General features: G+C 37.9%; 1 protein-coding gene across 1 annotated transcript in view; it reads right to left on the bottom strand.

Moving 5' to 3' along the window:
- The window catches only part of CLSTN2 (calsyntenin 2), a 163,286-nt gene extending 143,101 nt beyond the window's left edge, over nt 1-20,185 (bottom strand). Inside the window, exon 1 of the mRNA XM_057370763.1 lies at nt 20,068-20,185. The gene's annotated coding sequence lies outside the window, so the exon portion shown is untranslated. The remainder of the gene's footprint in view (nt 1-20,067) is intronic.
- Nucleotides 20,186-21,114: the final 929 nt, after the last annotated feature.

Genomic DNA, 21,114 nt, shown 5'->3' with positions numbered 1-21,114 from the left:
GGAGTTGCAAATGCAATCCGTTTTGTCATCAAATGACGGACACTTTGGTGACCAGGGCAAGAAATACCTACACTGCAATCCCTACTCAAATTAAGAGAGAAAATATCAGTCAATCAGAATTCAGGCAGACACATAAATGTCCCAATGTCAGGCTGAGTTCTTTGCTATGGGCAGAAATCCTTGCATTTACATGGAACATCATTCTTTACTGCACAAAAAAAGAAAGGGAAAAGAAGCTTTGCAGAATAAATGCCAATCATGAATTGATTTGTCAACCCAAGGTGCTCACACTCAGTGCTATAGCCCAGTGCATCCTTTGCAAGAGAACTGTATCATCATTCTACCCCTCAGAAACAGCTCATCCTAAACATGTGGAGACCCAGTGGGCCAGCAGCAAATACAATCCCTTTCAAWCAGGATACCAAGCTGCTCTCACGCTGAAAGGCCTAAAAATAAAGATATTTAAAGATTCTGACACTCGAAGAATAAGCCCAGTGAAGGTGATGTGCTCTGTTACACAGGGCACTAGGAGCACACCATGCCAAAGATTTCTATTGCCAGAARCCTCTCTCTGAATACTGATAAATTCCAGCCCTTTCTCATCTTTGAAGACCTCAATAGATTTAACTTACTATACCTGACAGTGATTTAAGGTTCCAGAGAAAACTGTATCTCAGTCAACAGGCAAGAATCTGGGGGCTTTCCCCATGCACGCAGAGCACAGAGCACTCACCAGCCACAGAGAATTAATGATAAAACTCCTGTAAGCACAATATTTACTTTCGGAAACCTAGACAAAACTTAATGCTCAAGGTATGTACTGTGTTACTGAATATGCTTACCCTGGTTAAGAGGTTTTAACTTTTAAATTGCAAAGAAAAAGACTGATGTCTGACTGATGAAAAAAGATTTTCTTTCCTGTTTACTTTTCTATTTCATTAAATGTTCTGGGCAGTTTGTCTTCAAAACATGGGCTCCACAAAATGACAGATTAACAGCTCATCTTACAGAGTGACAAAACAGGACAGCACAACAAACAAAAGAAAAGACAGCTACATTAAAATTAGATTAGCCACTAAAGAAAAACAGTGGAGATGGAAATATTCATGACATTTTATAAACTTCTTAAACAGAAGAATGGAATCCATCTTAAGAACAATCAATGAGAGGCTAAAATACCCAAACAGTCTCTCTTAATGCTTCACATTTTTGGCTGTGTGTCATCTGAGAAACTGGAAACAAAACTGAGAGAAGGATGCAGTATTTTTTTTTTTTTTTTCATTTCTTGTGATGTACTGACAACAGTTTTCCATTAAAAAAACAACTTGTTAAAACAGTGAGACTTCAAACTGCTATTTCTATTCTCAATGTGGAAATTGCATTTCTTGCCACCACACCGGAGGATCCCTGCCATATGCTTTTAACCCTTTAACAGGATGGATTAAAAATCCTTCATAAAATAACCAGAAGCAGGCTGGAACGACTGATAATCAACCTTTTACTGTATCTCTAAGCAAATATATTTCAAACTCAAACCTTTTTCAACATCTACTTAAAAGTTTCTWGTAACAGAAATGCCCAAAGTTCCTAACTCCTCTAGTCTAATCGTTAATCATCTTTAGGATATCACAGGATTTTATAAAATAAAAATAGCAATGGGTCAGAAGTTCTCTTGCTGTAATTTCAAAGTACCACTCTGTTCTAGTCCTGGTAGGCAGAGAAAATTATTTGAAGAGAGTCAAAAGTGAGGAGATTTGATCCTACAAGCCAAACCACCTTTAATTCATTTAGAGATCCTTTGAACAGCAGCAAAGGGACTTTTCCTTGGCCTAAAATCATCTAATCACAGTCAAGGATGGGAGCATGGAAGGTACAGCCAGTGGAACCAGTGGTTTACATGAGGAGCAGCACAGGATTTGATAATTTATGATCTTGAAATCAGAGTTCATTTTCAGCACGTGTAAGACAAGGGTTGTTCTGCAGGAATGAGCAGTGTCAGCCCTGAGATTCCAGTCCAGTGGGAGTTTCAACAGGAGGTTTGCACCTCCAGCTCCTGTTCTGTACCCTCCTCTCTGTGAAATTCCTGCCAATGGCATGAGATTGATGGAATCAGGAATGTTCCATTGGTCATATTTGCTTGTCTTTAAGAAGAGATTTCCCTGATTACAAACACAAGTGTGATCTGATCTGTTTTCTTGGACACGTTGGTATTTCAGCCAAGTACCACAAAAGAGATTCATGGCCATGGAGAACCTTGGCCATTTCTAGCAAGCATTTAATTCTGGGAACCATTCATTACCCTTCCAGAAATGTTTGTGGGAAGATGTATTCATCAATAACACCTTACAGTGATAACAATCCTCTCACCTGCTTTTGACTTCATTACTTTTCCACTCCCACTAATTCATTTCAGAGACAAGTTTAAAGGAGGTTTTTATGCATTGGTGYTTGCTCATAACTTAAGCAGCTGAGYAATTCCCAATTTATGTAGCTGTTGGAGAAACATTAACTCTGAAAGAACTGTATAAAAATAGGAATTGGGTTTTATTTTCCAATAACAACAAAGTACCATTTTCACAGATTACTGTAACTGATTATTTTATAACCTGCTMATTTCTGGCCAACTATGCAATCCTTTGCAACCAGCATGTTTTGGACTGAACYACAACCCTAGACATTTTAATTCAATGTTTTAGACATTTATACGACAAAACAATTACAAAAGGAAACCTTTGTTTAACACAAAAGGGGAAAATTATTTTTGCATAAGTATAAAAGAGTACCTTGATTAAAAGTATTTTTTTTTCAGTATGATACAAATTCACCAAYAGAAGGTCAAAACCTGCAGGTTTCTAACTAAACTCAGTAACCAAAAAATTGTTTCTGCATTGCTAAAACATGTCTAGAGTGTATKAATATCACAGCTATCAGTTCTTAAAAGGATGCATAGTTATATACCTTTATTTTSTATTGAAGCACTTAATCCTCTGAGAACTGACAAAATGGATTTATAATCCCTATTACGATTTGACATCGCCCATCCATATGGTTTATGTACAAATACTCAATGATATTGATTACTTAATGAAAGCATTTATGTGAATGTTCAGAAATATCCTGGAGTTAAGGACCTCAGCTATACATTTCATGAAGATGAATGTGCTCAGTTGTAAATCCATCTGCATTGCTTCACAYATTCGATGCATAAAGCTAAAATTATGAACCAATAAAGTCAATAAAATTTGCTCTGTCAAATTTATAGCAAGARTGAATACACACATTTAAACACTAATAATTCCTGGAAGCATTTTAAGCAAATAGGTATATAAAGAGCTAATGCTGAGAGCACCTGGAGAACCAAGTTCAAATAAGTGAATTCATTTAAATCTCTGTACGCCTGAGAAGGTCAAGATAAGATTATATGAAGGTTCAAAGTTTATTGGCTGTCACTTTACAACAAAAGAAAAAGAAAAGCAGGATGTTTCAAGAATTCTCCTCAGTACATTTCAAGAAATAAGGAATCTCACCTTGCCGACCCCTAAAAGGTCTCCAGGTAAAGAACTATGAAGATCTAAGCATAAAAGCAAAGAAATCAGCATCTTAAGCTTTGGTATTTTTGAATTCCAGCCAAATGATTCCAATCCGCTCTGAACATTTATTTCTATATCTACATGAATATTAAAAAAAAAAAGAGAGACCAGCCTGCAACAAAGTTGAGATATAAAATGTCTGTAATTTCAAGTCAGATGCTAAAAGAAAAAATATGGTAGAGCAAAACTCTGGATTTTTAAAGCTTCTACTCTGTTTTAAGGTTTATTWTTATACATTATTAACTTATTTCCAGCAGCATTGAGTATCTTCAGGATCCTACTCCTTATTTAAACTAAGAATGCTAATCATACTGAATTTTGATTAATGCTTTTCAGGCTTTACTCTGCTGATGGTTATTTTCCTCTGTTGGCAGCTTGATAGATATTACCATGCACATAYAAGTAAAATAATTAACTGAACTGATTTTCCTCCCCTCTGGAAGTAATTTTGTTTATGTGCTCGCTCCCCCCTAATTGTAGCCATAAATGGAAGCATTCCSTTTATCAAAAAGATTGGCCACTATGAATTGTAAAATTAAATATTTAGACATCTTCGTAGAATGGATTAAATGTCAACTGTGTCATCTACTACCAGGAAATATCTATTAAAAATACATTTGATAGTAGATATTTTCTCATAACACTAAAAAGCTGGGAAACAAAAAATTCTTAGAGTATTGCCAAATTGAAAACCATGCATAATTCAGCACTCAAATTGAATTTTAATCTTTTCATAATGCTTGGGGAAATATTTTATACTTATGAAAACGAAGGGAGATAAAAAACATTACAAACCAAATAAGTGGTTTTATGTTCAGGCAGGAATGATACAATAGCTAACAGAAATAGGTTATTTTTGAAGCAGTGAGAGGAATAAGAAGCACTTTGGACATTACAGATTCACATCCAAGTTCACAGGACTGTTGACAGAAATTTAAAAATATGGTGTGAGGAACTCAGGGAACTTTTTATCATTAAAGGGAATAGTGAACCTTTTAAGACTTAGAGCAAAAGCTGAAAGAAGCAGCTGCCCATGCCCAGACACTGCTCTGGTGCTCTTTAGAGTCCTTCCTTAGGATAATTCCCCTCCCCACAAATGGGTTATTGCTGCCTCCTGGGCACTGGCCACTGGTCTCCTGTAAGATACTGGTTTGTCTTTCAAACCCAAGGGCTAAGGGGGTTCTCATTCTGGCAGCTGGAAGGGAAAATATTCCAGAATCCCTGMCTTTAGGATTGGTAGAAGGATCACCACAAACAACAACAAAGCAATCAAACATCATTACAGTTGGTGTCAGCACCAAGAAGAACCTGACAGAATGAACCAAGACTGGGTGTCACACTGAAAACACAGTGCTTTAGGGAATTAATAACGATGCTCTTCTGAGATTTGCAGCCACTGATTCTGTTACAGGAGTCAAACCACCAGAGAGCCATCCCAGGATACTGTAAAGGACCATTGGACTCTTCAGTGATCCCTCAGAGATGGCTCAACAGGTCTACAAGAAGATGYTTGTAAAAGGAAAAGACCAGAAGCWGTTTCACCACCTCATCCCCTTCAAAATACTGAGAAAACACCTGCTCTACAGGACCCTCTTCTGCTGTTCCTCCTCAATTTTCATAACTTGGAATAAATATTTGTTCTCATTCCCTCAGGTTCTTGGGTACTGCAGTCTCGAGCTTACACCCAAAGCAACTCCTCACYCTCTGGGGTGAGTCTTTAGCAACAGGAAGGGCATCTACCCCTTCTTCTGCAACTTTCTGGCCCRGGTATTTTTGAGGTCTCGGGTGTGCAAATGAACTTTATGCACACAATGTGTCTTTGGGAAGAGCTAGGAGCTGTGTCCCTGTGTTCCCCAAACCAGCTGATGATGAGAGGGCTGAGTAGAGCCCTCACCTGCTGGCTTGTGGTGAGCAATGACCTTCCAAACCAGGGCAAGACTTGGATTTACAGTCTGAGATGTCCATGCCATGTAGMTACCACCAATCCTGCTGCAAATCCCAGCTCAGACTTTCTTGGATATTACAACCTTCAGCAGACGGTTGCACACTTAGAATTAGTAATTAGTCATGGTGTTAACAGAGAAGAAAATAACACAGAGTGAGAAAAAAAAAAATGTTTCTCTTTGACTATTATTTTTGCTCATTTTCAGCCACACTGGAGATCCTAATCTCCTATCAGTGATCAAGATTAGCTGGTTTTCTGCAACACTTGATTCATTTTGCTTTAAAGGTAACTGGATTTTGTTTGATAGTCAATTTTTCAATTCTTCAAGGGCTAGAAATTAGGAAGATAAGGTCCATCAGGAAAGTTAGTCCCTATTTGCTGAGCACAGGAAGAAGGTTATGCAKTAGAAATAAACCATTTTTACAGAGGAGACTGGGAAAAAAGCCAAGGAACTGCTGTCAGCATTTCACTAGAAGAAATGGAAACTACATGCAGGAGTTGAGTCATCATTAACAGAGCAGTGGGTTCAAACAGCTCTTTAATATTTAATTCTGTATGTATAATTTTAAATCTATTACACTTTTGATATTTGCAGATCTAACAGTCATTTGTTTGCTGCGATAACATGGCCATAATCATGAAATAAAAGATGCAGTTCTGTTCCAAGAAAACCAGAGAGGGAGGGATGGCGATGGGGAGTTTTGGCTCAGATTAAATTTTTGGCTGTTTCTATYTCTCAGCAGCAGGTGGGATGGTCAGTTGTCCCCAAACAGCACTATTTTGTATCACACACTTCACACCGACCAAAAATGAACACTGACATATTTTGTCATTATTGGGTTTTGCTCATTAGTGCTCCAAAACACTGAAGCTTTTTTTTATTTATCAGTGAAGCAATTGCTTCCCCTTGGAAACCAAGAGACACATTATTTAAATCAGCCCCAGAACTGAGCTATTGCAGCTGTCCTCTCTCTCAAGCAATCAGATCTATTAGCAAAAAAAAATTTTAAAATACACATTTCCTACCCTTGTCTCTGAAAAAAAAAGGATTCCTGACATCACATAATGTAGCCTATTATTCTTGTCAATTGTACAGTAAATATGAAACCATTAAATAAATTAATTTTCTGATCATCAGAAATACCTTCAAAAGGGCCTTTTCAAACAAAGCTATTTTCCTGATTAGAAGAGAGGGTAAAGTAGAAAAAATGATTGGGCCAGACCCATGTGTGTCTTATTGGGCCASACTCATATTGCCTTCAGTTTTTAGGTAGAGCAATGATAACTCATTGTAGATGAGAATCTGATTTATTATTATTCCAAACTGATCGTGTCCATTTTCTTAATAAACCAGAGTTAATCTATTAAGTGCACAAATGGCCTCTGGACTATCCCAATGCCAAGCATAAACAGTGTCTTCACAAAAAGCTTTTTATTTTTCCTTTTGGAAAAACATTTTAAAAAAGGAAGTGACAGAAAGCAGGAACTGCCAGTAGGTTCAACCCTGACATGAGTAATCCTCTTGAGATTTGTGTCACTGCAAGTCAAAGGTTCCAATGTCAGTGATGAGATCATTATKAGATCAGAAACCCTGTGACAATTTCAGTACTGTGTGGCAAGAAAAATAAAAAAGACAGGAACCAGATCATAAAGGCAGAAAAGGCAACTTCCACTTAATTTTAAAAGCCTTCCAAATTAAATTAAAACTGTATTTCCATTGCCTATGATTGAGATCACTTAGAAACAGGCAAAAATAGAAAAAGCCTTTGTGTATGACCTCTTGGGCAGCTGTTGAAGTGCACAAAAAATGAAGAGCTGAGAATTCTCTGTCCCCTGCAGGAAGGGCTCAGACCCAGCACAGGGAGCATGGCACTTTGCATTTTCTTGTCCTAATGGACTGATTATCTGGAATAATTTCATAGACAGCAGCTCATGAGAATTGTCTCTTTACRTTCTGTGTCAAGTGCAGACTGTGATAAACAAAATGGCAAGAAATCTAAAATAAAATGCTTGTCAAGTGAGACAATTGAAAAATTTGCAATAAGCCATGAGACATGAACAGCTCCCTTTCAGGACTGWTTTAGCTTTTTTGAATGTCCACAGTAAATAAAATAAATAATTTTGATGGTTTTAAACTGCCAAGAGTTTTTTCTTTCTGTTTAAGGTGATGAATGTACCCAGACACACACTCTTTGTATGCACAGTGGTGGGGAGCTGATGTCTGTGCCTGTCTGACCATTTTGGACAGGGCTCTGAAATGAAAGCAAGCACGATTTGGAAAATGGTAGGAGCCACCTTTTAACCCCAAAAGGCAGAAAAAGTTCAGATAAATGCTGGAATACAAAAGAGGAGAGATTGCATCCACTACAGTCATCATGTTTGGACAAGGAGCACGAACAGCAGCAATTCCATTAATAACAGCCWTTCATTTCAATGGATTCCTGCACTGATATTCACTGATGTTGATGGACACCAAATAATGAAACGTAATCAACCTGGGCACTTCAGTGACTGCCCAAATCTGTGCCAGATGAAATAATTAAATTTTGATTTCTCGAGTCCTCTGGGCTCTGATTCTTTTTAAGAATGATTACAGATACATACCCTGGCTCAAAGAAGAAATTATAACWATTTATAACTCRTAAATAAGAACAAAATAAAMTGAGTGTATGAGAAAACTGGCTGACAGGKGAGGTGGAAAAAMAAGCTATCAKATCACAGCYTTTCTCAGTCAATTCAAGGATYTGTTGATGATGGAARAAAAGGAAGACTCCTCCTTTCACTYCTTTTCTAAGTTGTTTCCATTGTCATCAGCAAAACAGCGCATAGTGGCTTAAGTGCAGAATACTGAAATATTAATTCCTATGCCCTAGTTTTGTGCTCTGTGCACCCTCCCAAAGTGTGATAAGTTACTTATTTTGGTTGCCTGATAAAAAATTGATYCATTCTGACCAGTTCAACCTCCTAAAAAGCCTGAGCTTACTCAAGTGTAAAGAGGCAGCACAATCAGAGCAGCTTTGGAGCATTCAGAAAGCAGAAAACCACAGTGCAGTATCACAAACAAAATGGAGTTTTCAATAAATCAWAGTGAATGATAGCAGTTCATTCTTTATATGCAAAATGTTCAGTCTGAACATTTCACAAGATGAAGACAAACTCKAAATAAATATTATGACTGCAGCATTCACCAAACTACCTGAAATGCTCAGCATGTCTCTCCTTCTGTGTATTCAGGCTTCTGTTTCCTAGAGTTTATCTACTGACGATCAATCTCAAAAATTAATTATAAGCCAACATCAGTACAGTTTATTTCAGCACCTTAAATTATTTCCCATTACTTTTAGGAAACACAATGACTCAGCTTTCTCTTTTTTTATTCAAAGCTAATTTAAATTTTATTAAATCTATGTTCGCCTCTCTTCTGATGTTTGGATTTTTACATCTTTATTACAGGAACAGAGTCCAAAACGTCACATTTTCATAACAGAAGTATCCTGGAATGAATCAATAAAAATTTGATATTATTTCTGTATGATTTAGGCTTGCAATCTAAAGATAAGTCAGTGTCTTCTAAGATAAAGGCTGCGTGTAAGAACTAACTTCATCTTCAGTACAGCAATTTCACAAAATCCTTGGAAATTGTATGCTATTTTAAACAGAATATTTATTTAAGCAAAATAGCTGTACTCCAGTCTCTTCTTCTGGATCATAGACCAATTCATACAGAAATTGCACTGTGGGCAAAATATTACTGCAAATTCAGATTAATTTAAATCACAGCACAATTTTAACCAGTACCTGCATCGTGGCGGTGTTGTCCTTCCAGAAGGTGACTGCTGAAAACCCCAAACGTACACAGCCTTCACCTGTTTATCTAATGCCCCTTACTCAGTGTAACCTCAAACCTTTATGCAGTGAGTCCTCTATGCCAAAAGAATTAACAGCATATTTTAGGATGGTCTACAGCTTTCTGATTTGCTAAGATTTTATTCACAACCTTCAAATATATTTTCAGAGTTATTTAGGTTTTTTACACTAAATATTMTCTTTCTGTTCTGAGAAACTGTCCTTTTTTTAGATTTTTCATCTCTCAGGAAGTTTGGCCACCACCTCTTACCCCTGCACAGTTACAGCACTGGGACAGACACACATGGAAGTGTTCATCCCCGAGCAGTCCATTCCCCCTCTTCAATGAAAATAACATGATATTGAAATAAAAATTTAAAAGTAGATCAGCAAAAAGGGGGTTATTTCTATATCTAATTTTACTCAAGAAAGCCACATTCATCGGCAAGAAAAACTCTCACCCAATTAACTTTCACCTATATGTAAAACCACACAGAGCAAACTACAGGGGACTCTGGAGAAAGCTGTAATTTTTCTGCTGTGCTTTCACAKGCAGCACATGAAAGCACTTTTCAGGAAAGAGCAGGCAGTGCCTGCTACTCCAACACTGCAGATGAAAGCACGGGACTGTTTTGTTGTCAGTGCATCAGCTGTAACCCCACACCCCGCAGCCCTTGGCTCCTGCAGTGACACCGATAATCTGCCATATGTGGCACATCCTATCGCCCCCTCCAGAGAGACTGGACCCAGATCAACACTGTTGTTTTCTGTAAAGGGCACTGAAAAGCTGACAGATGGCAACAGCTGGGGCAAATTCCATTCGAGGAAGGACTTTTTAATCAAAAATTTTGTACAAAGCGTATGGTGCTGTTCCTTGCACATGATTTCTCTTTCATTGCACATGATTTCCATCGCCTTTCATGCTGCTGTTCAAGCAGCCCATTTCCACAAACAAGGACAGCACCGAGGTGGCAGAAATGGGCAAATATCCATTTGATGCCCTTTGGTCTGTCCCCAGTTTTAGTGGAACACCACAGAAGGGAAGCCCTGGGAGAAGAGGCCAGGCACAAACGCAGCTCTCAGCGGCAGGAAAGTTGCCAGCTGGGATGCAGAAGCTTTGCTGTCCTAAATGATATATTCCAGTCCAAAAGCACCTAAAAGCTGATGCTAAATGACTGTCATCCTTTCAATTCTAGCAGGCCTATTAATTACAGTGCTATATTGAATTTCATTTCTGCACTCTGGATTCCACATCAAATGCAATGCTCGCTGTTCCTGCATTCATTCATGGCTTTTTTCATTAGCACACCTGGAAGCTCTCCAAGGCAGGCATCAGTCTTGTCAGAAATATCCATTAAATCTGTCACATGCACTAACAAATCAATCAAGTACCAATGAGCCTTTCAGAAATTTTTTGAGCTGCTGGATAAAAGGACCCACCTGACTTGAAAACTTTTCAGCAACAAAACACACTAAGCTTGACATGTTGTAGTTATCATATCCACTGCAGAATCACATTTACTTAAATTGCTTTGCCATATGACAGGAAGAAGCTAATTTAAAATGTTTGAATTAAATTAATGAAATAATTTTAAAATAAATGAGCTTAATTTAGGTACAGGTTTTTGTTTTTTTTTTTTATGGAGATGCATTTCTATAATATGGTGGCAATTGCTGTCCTTTGGTAATCAAAACTATTTTTCTGTTGTTTTAAAACTGAGATAAAGGGCAAGTAAATTATAGCTCATTATGATTTTTAAAAATCAGGAAAAAATCAGATATTTAAAATCTCAACTCATATTTTTAAAGGTAATATAGACCTGTTTTGCAGTCTCTTTATATCACCATACTAATTGCACACCTTCTAACTGGAGCCACAGACAGGAAATAAAAAACAATCACTTTCAAGAACTAGTTTTTTTTTCTCTCAATCTCTTACAATTTTCTAACCTTCGCATAAGAGATTAAAATACTTGGTTCTTTACATCATATCTTGTGTTTCCATCTTAAATATTTGGCTATTTTATTTTTTTATATTAAAACTATAACAGCCAAAACCAAACACAGATCTACTCAACGATAAGCACATCCGGTATATTCCACATTTTTGGTAAAAAAACAGGACAGGCTGTGATATTTCTTCACAAAACACAGCTCCAAGACTAAACCCTCAAGAAATAATTTTTTTGATTTTGAGAACTAACAGCCSTAATCATGTCTAGACAATGCATTCAATGTCTCAACAGCTTTTTGCCAAAACCCCTTCCCCCTCTCATTTCTCCACCCCGCTGTTTGCCAATACTTCTCCTTTTCCTTTGTGTTAGCCATGCATGTGCGTGGAGCTGGGTGACAGTGAGGGACAGAGCTGTGACACTCACTGCTGTCTCTCTGGCAGCATCGTTAACTCAGGACCAACACCCAACCCAAAGGCACATCCCCTATAAACAAATCCTGCATCACCAATGGGTACGGACCAGAACACGGCTGAACACAGCAAACCCTCTATGCCACACTCACACAGGACCAGAGCTCCACAGTCATTGAGGTAAAAGCACTTGGGAGATTTTTTTTTTACAATCTAAACACACACACCAAAAAAAAAAAAAAAAAAAAAAAAAAAAAAAAAAAAAAAAAAAAAAGGACAGTGGGGGAAACCACAGGCCAGAAGAACAAATTGGTTTGATCCTTTTCACACAGCCAGAAACAGGGGAATTGAGCAGAAAATCGATGATCCAAACCACCTGTCCAGAGTGTGAATTCTTTATATTCTCCTTCCCCTTTTTGCTTCATCAAAGTAACATCACATGCATTTTTTAGGTGGSCCTAGCAAGCAAAGGGATCAACAGCACTTTGTGGCTATTGGAAGTGTTTGTTCTAGWACAGAAAAATAAAACCTTTTCAGCTGTGAAAGAAGCAGGTTTTAAAAAATGTGGAGATTCTTCTCTGTCTTTCCACAAGCAAATTGTTGACCAATAAACATAAGGAATTCTAAAGAATAAATTATTTCCTGTTTAGACTGTTCTTTTACAATGTTTTTAACATTTAGAAACCATGACAAGCAAGTGACATGTCCCTGCTGCTTTACACTATCTCAAGTAGTCCCAATCCGAGGAACACATTTTAAAGACTTTTGATTTCATATTTAAAGCAAGCTGGAATCCTGCAGTGCCAATTTTGTTGCAGTAAAATTTTAAATGGTGAATACTCTGAGTCCATTTGTTACATTACTGACACACCCTGGTATTATAAATTATTTTCCTAAGTCTGGATAAATAATGCTTTATGCTTTTACAGGCAATCCTTTCTGATTTTCATCATCTTTCACCTAGGAAGATAACAAAGGAACAGACCTAGAAAGAAATAYTAATGTAAAGGAAAGGATGTAATTGAATTAATGGGTGAACCACAGATGGAATGAAAATGTGAAGAGGGATATTGGAGTGGAATTTGCATTATTTGACTCTGYTTATTCCTTCCTTTGAATCCTCACACTACTCCTTCATCCCTCCCTTTGAGAGTCCCTCATGTTCTTGTAGCACTGGAAGTAAAGATGGGAGAAGATTTTGGATTCTCAGGTTGACACACACTGGAGAGCAAAAATGAGCAAGTCAGTTTACTACTTGTTGAATATCAAATAAGAAAGAAAATCAAACTCCACAACAAGAGAAAATGCCCCAGGGCTATCATTTTCATTTGCTTCAACTGGCTCAGGGTAAAACTCCACACCTTGGAGTTATACTTGATAGCATAATTTTTAAAATAATTTAATTTATATCAACACATGTTAGAAAATGCTTATTTCTACCCGAAATTGTAAAAAACATAAGTAGTTATGATATCCCCTGCAATCTTAATGATGAGGGCTAATTACAGCAGGTTTACAATTCTCACCTGATCACACCTATTTTAATGTATGAACCTRTTCAAAACTCCATGCATCACTCAAACCACAATAAGAGAACTATTCCCCCTCCTTTTTATCCCCAAATTTTTCTGGCTCCTGTGCTGTCCTTCCTGAAACTTTCAGAATTTGAAGTCCTTGAGGAACTTCAAATCTCTTATTTTAGAGAACGATTAAAAAGTGTAGCAACCATGCTTAATGTAGCAAAAATTACATCTCAAAATCAAGTTACAGTCTTAATTCACACCAAAATGTTCCATTGCAGAAAAAAAAAAAAAAAAAAAAAAAAAGATAAAATAGTACCTCAACAAAATCAATTACTTTCTGCAGCTTTTAAAATATTTTGTTGAAAGTAAAAAGGTAATGGATATAGTTCATTGAAATAAATGACTTCATATTTCAGCTGCAGATTCAAGCCCATTGTTCCCAGTATATTTTTTAATTAAAAGTAATGGCTCTCCTACAGCAAGGCTTCATTAGTTTCAAAGGAGTGTGACACAAAATCTGCCTCCATACTCAGAGCATTAYAGCAGTGGCCAATTTTTGGACCTACAGGCTGATCAATTCCAGTGCTCTCCACTCAGGTTTAACTCCTGTGCTCTGAACTGCCCAAAAGTTTAACAACTCTGCCTATTTCCCTGGCAGCTTCAGTTTTAACCTGGTTTAACTAAACAATTTGTTACTTAAATGGTTATTTAGCACACTTCAGGATTAGAAAATGTCACATTCTGTCCCTGTCCTATTGTGTAGTTTTGTACATCCACAGAAATATCCTGCCCTATTTTTCTGAAGATCAAGTCACATGTAAAGAAAACAACTCAAGAACAGCTTCAACTGATTTCAAATCAGTATTTCCTATAGGTAGCCTTGAAAGTCCACGTGGATGTCATCAGACTGGAACTAGTTGCGTATTTATTCTTGCTTTTTTTCTAGCTTCAAATATTTTAGCATATTTAGGTATAATAAAGTTTATCTCAATGTTCCCATTAATTATTGGTTTTATCTGTCAGAAGGAACTCACATTCACCCTTCTGCATTTAAGTCTCATTTTCTTCCTCCTGCAATGGCAGCAGCCACTGAAAGCTCCATCAGAACAATCTGAATCCTTGAACCTTTAGWGTCCCTTGGACACATTGATGCCACCCACCACTATTTCATGGCTGTAAAAATGACTGAGAAAGGCACTCAAACTCAACTGAAAAAAACTTCCAGAACAAAAAACAACCAAACCCCAAAGCCCTCAGCCCCCACATCTCTGAGCTTCAGGGAATGACAGAGGTCACTGTCAGAGTGATTGGTTTTTTGGTGCCTTCTGAATCTGAAACCTGAGCATGTTTATCACTCTTAATTTTACTGGATGATGAGCAGCACTCCTTAAGTCAGAAACAGCATCTCCAAGAATTAATTGTGCTATTACCAAGCTTTTATTTTACCTTAGATTAGGATCACCATGAAGAGATTGGTTTTTTGTCTTTGAAGGCCAAAGTCTTAAATAATTAAGCTACAGCAATAAATGCAAGCTCCAAATATAGAAACTAAAAATCATTAAAAAATTGTTATAAACAATTGCAACACTCCAGGGCTTCGCCTGCAGTTCCTATTTTTTGATCATGCATCATTTCCAGAAGAAATATTTAACACCAATGAATTCTGGGCATCATAAACTGACTCGTGTTCTAAGTGTGGCTGACAGTGAGTAGGAACGATAATATTCAGAATGACAATTTTCAAATAACTTCAGTACTTTTAATGTTGCACCGAAAGGATAGTTGCTGTTATTAATGCCACTGCTTATCAATACAAGCCAACAAACAAGGAGCTGGACAGCTTCACAGCTGGAAGCAGAGAAATGGGATTTGCTGTTCAGCCCCTGCGTGCCAGTGGACTGACAGCTCCTGCATTTCTGTGAATACACTCCTCTGAGCTGCTAAAATAACACAGGAGATTTGGGAGAGTTTGTGGCTGCAGCCTGTAGTTTAGTGAATATTCTGACATCCTTCTTGGCTGGTTTTAGTGTCTCCTCATTCTTTCCAGTGCTTTCAGCACAGCCAAAGTGTAATCAGATACTGGGACAGCATCAGCCCAGGAAGTGCGATTAGGAACTGCTTCTGGGACAGATCCYTCGTCTGGGGAAAGCCAGACCTCTGACCTTGCTAAAAGAGCCTCTCTGTACATTTATCAAGGGCATAAAAGCAGCTTGAGATGCAATGGGCCCAAGTCACTGTGGTACAATTGTCCTGCTCAGCCTGGCTGTGACAGTGGCRCTCACATGCAGGTGTGTCAGCCCAATAATGGGGACACAGTGACAATCCTGGCTCTCTGTTCCACACTGAGAACGGGCACCCATCATCTCATCGCCCTGAAAGCTACCTCCTGCTTCTCTGCACAGGGGACAGCATCCACAACAGCAGCCCCCTGCACCCCGGGCTGTTTAAGGTGCTCACAGTGCTCATAAGGAGTAACATAAAAGGATTCTGCAAAGAGTGGGAATAATCTTCTCTGCCTCGCCAGTGTGGAAAGGACTAAAACTAATGGGCTAAAATCACTGCACAGAAAGTTCAGACCAAGCACCAGGAAAAACCAGGAGTATGGTGAAGGGTGCAATAGACCGCCCAGGGAAGCTGGTGCATCTCTGTCACTGCAGATCCATGAGATTAGGGCAGAAAAGTATTTATCAGGAATGACAAGGGACCAGCCTTGGGCAGGAGGATGGGCTGGAGACATCCTGAAGTTCCTTTCAGATCTATTTTTGCACAGCATTGGTGATATAATATCCAATGTTATCGCAATGCAGATAGATGTCTTTTCCCAAAGCTTCCCCAGTCTCACAGCATTTGGTGAGGGATAAAATCCTGTCAAATCCCTTCAGCAGATCTCACCTTGTTTGCAGCCAAACTACCCCTGACCCTGAAAGTCAAACCCTTGAAGTGTGTCGCAGCCTGCCCACCAAAACAGGAGCTGACTGCTGTGTGGCTGACCAGTGAAACTGAATTCAGGTTACATTCCTTCTCTGGGGTGCATTTTATTGCTTTTTTTAAGAGACATTGCTCCCATGGATCCCCTTAAATGAGTTAAGTCTACATGGCACCTACACAATGCTCTCAGTTTCTCCATGTTTTTTCCAGAGGTTTATTTATTTGGGTGTAATTTTTTGCCAAGGGGAGGGGAGGAGGGTCAGGGAATGTCTGTGATACCCTGCCAAAGGCTCCAGACTGCCACGGTGAGTTTAGTTGTTTTAAAGATCAGTTGTATCTCAACACCAGCCTGTGAAAAWCCTTTTCAGGCCATGACTTGAAAAACTGAACTACAGAAAACTGCTGATATTACTACTGACAGTCGCAAGCTTATAGTGGTATTTTCAAACCTTCATTCAAAACTAGGAGACAAAAAAATATAATTGCATAAAAAAGAGAAAGTGAGGTATGTTTACACCACGATAATTTAAAGAACCAGGACTTGACTTATACTTCAATTATTCACAATAAATTCATAAGATAAAGAGACAGCAAAAGCAATTCATTGCAATTTTGTGRACGCCTTCATGCTCCAGTTATGAAATACGCTGATCCMRTTTGACAGTCAGCATTTTCACAGKCACATTTAGCCCTGTWAGCCTCTCCTCAGTCCTTCCTGGAAACACAGACCTGTTGGGAGGGTAACTGCACATAAGATTCCTTTTTCTCCTGTCATCACCCTTGATGTCAAACATTAGACAGAACTGAAAAAACCCTGCAGATTACAGTAATTTTCTCCTGTGACCACTCAGGTTTGACATGCACCATAATGGCTGTACCCCCTAGAAGAGGCTGGCAGACTTTAGTAGCCATGGTGATGAAAAAAGGCAGAGGTATTAGGGAAAATGTTAAAGTTTCCCTAAGTGAAAACAAAAATACCATTTGCAGTTCRGAGTAGGCCTGTGCCACAAGCAACATTTAAACTAAATAATGGGAACATGAGAATGGGTACAGGAAAAAAACCCAAAACACTAGGGGCAGATCAGAATCACTGAACAGCAAATGCCTCTTATCAGCTTAGTTCTGCTTGGCAACAAAGCAGTTATTTGGTGAAAAATGTGAAATGCATTTTTAAGAGGACTACCTCCCCTTCCTTGCACAAGTTAAGCATATGACCAAAAGCACTACACCCTCACTAGCAAGATACAAATATGGAATAAATAAGTATAAATTAGYAGATAAATGTATTAAATAAATATGYATTTCCCCTACCACGACCTGTYACATMTTTYYRTGATAAATCCKGCAAATTTCCCTAAACCTGTCACTGATRGAAGATGAGCACTTTGAAGGGAAGAAATTAAGAAAAGTAGAAATATTTCACTGTTCACAAAACATCCAGCCCTGTCTCTGCCCAGGCATCCCCTGGGAACATCAGCCTGTGGTAACCTGACAGAGTRCCTTCTGTTAGATAAATCCTGGTCCTATAGAACTTATGGATGTATATGGCTGCTGGATTGTTGTCTTTTTATTTCTTTGGTTTATTGGAGGGACTCTTGTCCATAGGTTTTCTCACACTGGTACTACTGAAAATTAAGAAAATGTCTACTTCTATAAGGTAACACAAATTCTGGATGGAAGAGCCAACAATCTGCCTATTAACTTTTGCAGTGGTTGTAGTTCCAGAAGAAGAAATCCCATAAATTTAATCTTACTACAGTTTTTTCAAGCAGATATAAGCAGACATTTCAGCATAGGTCAGAAACTGCCCTGATATATTCTTGAAATTAAAAAAAAAGTCATTAAAAAAACAACAAACCAAACACAAAAAACTTTCCAAATGCTGTAATTTTTTTCTTCTACAAAGTTGCACAAAATACTGGAAACATTAACAAAGTGATGATAAAGGAACTGTTGGAGCTCTGATTCTGTGTCAYAATTGAAGACTGATATATTATACTGTACAGTAACCTTTCCACTTTAAAACAAAATATGGGCAAGAAAGATATTCCACATTGCCACACTATTAAACGTACTGCTAGTGAATATTGTTAATGTTGTAGTTTTATCTATTCCAGTTTTCTCCTACTAAACACATGATGCAAATGGAATTTTCCATAAAARCCTTTAATAAATTAGAGATGTTATGAAACCAAATAAAAGTATGTGATATTAAAGCAAAAACCACAACAGAAATAGTAAGTACCTCCAACAATTAAAAAGGCAAGAGTTTTTTTTTTCTTTTTCTAAACTGCATAGAGGTTTTTCTAAAAGCCTAGAGAATCCAGGCCCTTCAAGGGAATGAGGAGTTCAACCCATATTATAATATTATGTCTAGACTGCAGATCATGAGGCCAAATATTATCAGGAAATGAACTGCCAATATCACAGAATAYACAGAAAGTATTTTCCTTGTAAAAAGTAGATACTTCTTACAATATAAATAATTCAAATCAATAAATAGAGAGGCTAAATTAAAACTACTGTCTAATGTAACCTTTATCAGAAAAGCCAGTCTGTCTGTGGAAGTTCAGTATTTCAAGGGATGATTTTCTATGTAATAAGTAAATTACTATTTAATGAAAAACATGTTGATTCTCCCAACGTAAAAGCTGAATAAAATAATTGAGCTAACAAATTCTCAGTCAGCAGAGTTTGCAAAGTGTCAGAGACAACAGCACGTGATCAACACCCCTGAAAGGATCCTAAGGGAATGCCAGCAAATCTAAATGGAACACCTACAGCAACAGAAAAATTTAAAAAAGAAAAGAATAAAAAGGGCATCTTTTCAACAGGAATTGATTGTCATGCCACCAAGAATCACTGGGCATGATGAGCAATGAACAAGTTTTGATATTAAAATGGGGTTCAATATACAAAAAACCATCAGTGAACCCCTGTTTGGCAGGGGAGGAGTTGATGTCACAATAAACTTTTGGGGAAGGTGGCTCMTAATTCTTTCAGGATGCTGTAAAACACTTTTTGGGACAAGCATTTGGACTTCTGCTTCCTGAACATGACTACTCCACGAGAACAAGGACACTCACCTTTACCAGTTCCTTTCCTTATAAGAGGTGAAGATCCCTAGGCAATACCATCTGTTTAACAACTGCATCATTTTAGGATCTTCAGAACAGCTATAAAGCTTTACTATTCTCCTTTTCTTYAGGAAGTATTTTTAATGAAACAGGGAATTGAAGAGAAAACTTCCTTGACAAGCAGCAGTCCCAAATTAGGCTTAAGGGACTCAGGACAGAAAAAGTGTCAGAAAAAATAGACAAATGAGAACTTCTATATGACACACATCTATCACAGAGCAACCTGAGCAAAAATTTTCARAACCTCCATTAAATTTTCTGTCCAMGTCTTGACAGTTATAAAATACTCACACAGTAACATATGATTTGAGCAATTTTAAGTATTTGTCACAAGGTTTGTCCATAGCCAGGGAGCAGAATAGGAAGAGMGAAAGCAAGGGCTGTTGGTGCTGAACAAAATTAACTATGTATTGTTACCTTAGGCAATGGTAATGATTCATTTCTGGAAAAGCAAATTCAAATTTAATTGTATAATTATTGTGTTTTCATTAAAAATATGTTGATAGTGGGTGCCTGGTGYATTATTCTGTTTATTCTGTTCTGCTTCTCAACAAATTCAGTGTAGGAGATGCCTCATTCCAACACCTGTGGGCCAACAGCCGAGTCCTGAGCACTCAGACACAGCCTTTACACGTGTCCCTCAAATCCCGCTGCAAATTCCTTCCTTCCAAATGCTCACAAATTCAAAATGCACTCCACAGGCTSAAATGCTGCTGCAAATGTCCATTCCTACCTGCAAAGGGAACAGGGGCATCTTTATCCAAAGCCACCAGGGGAGGATCCAAAATSACAGTGTCGTTGTTTTCCGTTATGATTCCATGGTACGACGTCTCAATCCAGGGTTTGTGTTTGTTCACTRGAACAGAAAAAAAGCACGCCTAATTAATTTGGTTTGTCTCTCACATCCATTCAGCTCCTTTTATCTATAAAAAGAAATTATTTAACACACTTCCARTATGAATGGTATTAGTCAAAAGCCACTAACAAAATCCCAATAATCAGCATTTGAATATCACAGAAAAGTGACGTGCGCTGAGGAGAGAGCCAACRCTTACAGACATGCCTCCAATTAACACACCAAAATAAAAAGGCAATTTRCAAAATATTTTTGATGTGTTGATTAATTCAACTGTCAGCATAATTAGTTTCAGACACTTTTGAAGGGATTGCTTTCAGTTGCAAAGCTCCAGTGCAAGAGAAAGGACATTGAGAGAAACCCAACTTGACAAGACACAAAGGGAAGCAGAAGGGTGGGTGAGAACATTTGATTCCTGGTCAACTTCTCACTTCATGTTTTCAGAACAATACCAAAAACTACTTCTGTGTTCTGTACATTGTAGACAAAACATCAACTTCTACATTTTAATCACTGATAAAAGTCTCTACCTCTTTTCAATTTAACCAGCTTTAGCTATGCTTAAATGGGATCTGAAGTTTTTTCTGAAAAAAATCTGTCTTTTGAATGCAGCTGTTGCACATTTGGATATCTGGTCTTGARGAGAAGATCACACAAAAAGGCACTTTAAGGAGAGGACACACCACTCATCACCAGATTGTCTAACTCTGAACCCTTTCCATTTACATCCCTCTCACCATCCATCCCCTACTGATTGGAAAGCACAAAGACCCAAAATAAAAAGGAAGTGGAAATGTAAGAGGCTTAGCCTTGCTATGCCTGTGAATTGTGCTTTCTTCCTGCAGGCACAATCTGAATGTTTTGTCACTGGAACTCCTACATCAGTAATGCCATGGTGATGGCTAAATGAATTTCAATTTAAGG

This window comes from Malurus melanocephalus, unplaced genomic scaffold (genome assembly GCF_030028575.1).
Source record: "Malurus melanocephalus ecotype Western Australia unplaced genomic scaffold, MMel_1.1 scaffold_132, whole genome shotgun sequence".
NCBI lineage: Eukaryota > Metazoa > Chordata > Aves > Passeriformes > Maluridae > Malurus > Malurus melanocephalus.
The sequence above is the reverse complement of the archived record's forward strand: the minus strand, read 5'-3'. Positions and strand labels throughout refer to the sequence as shown.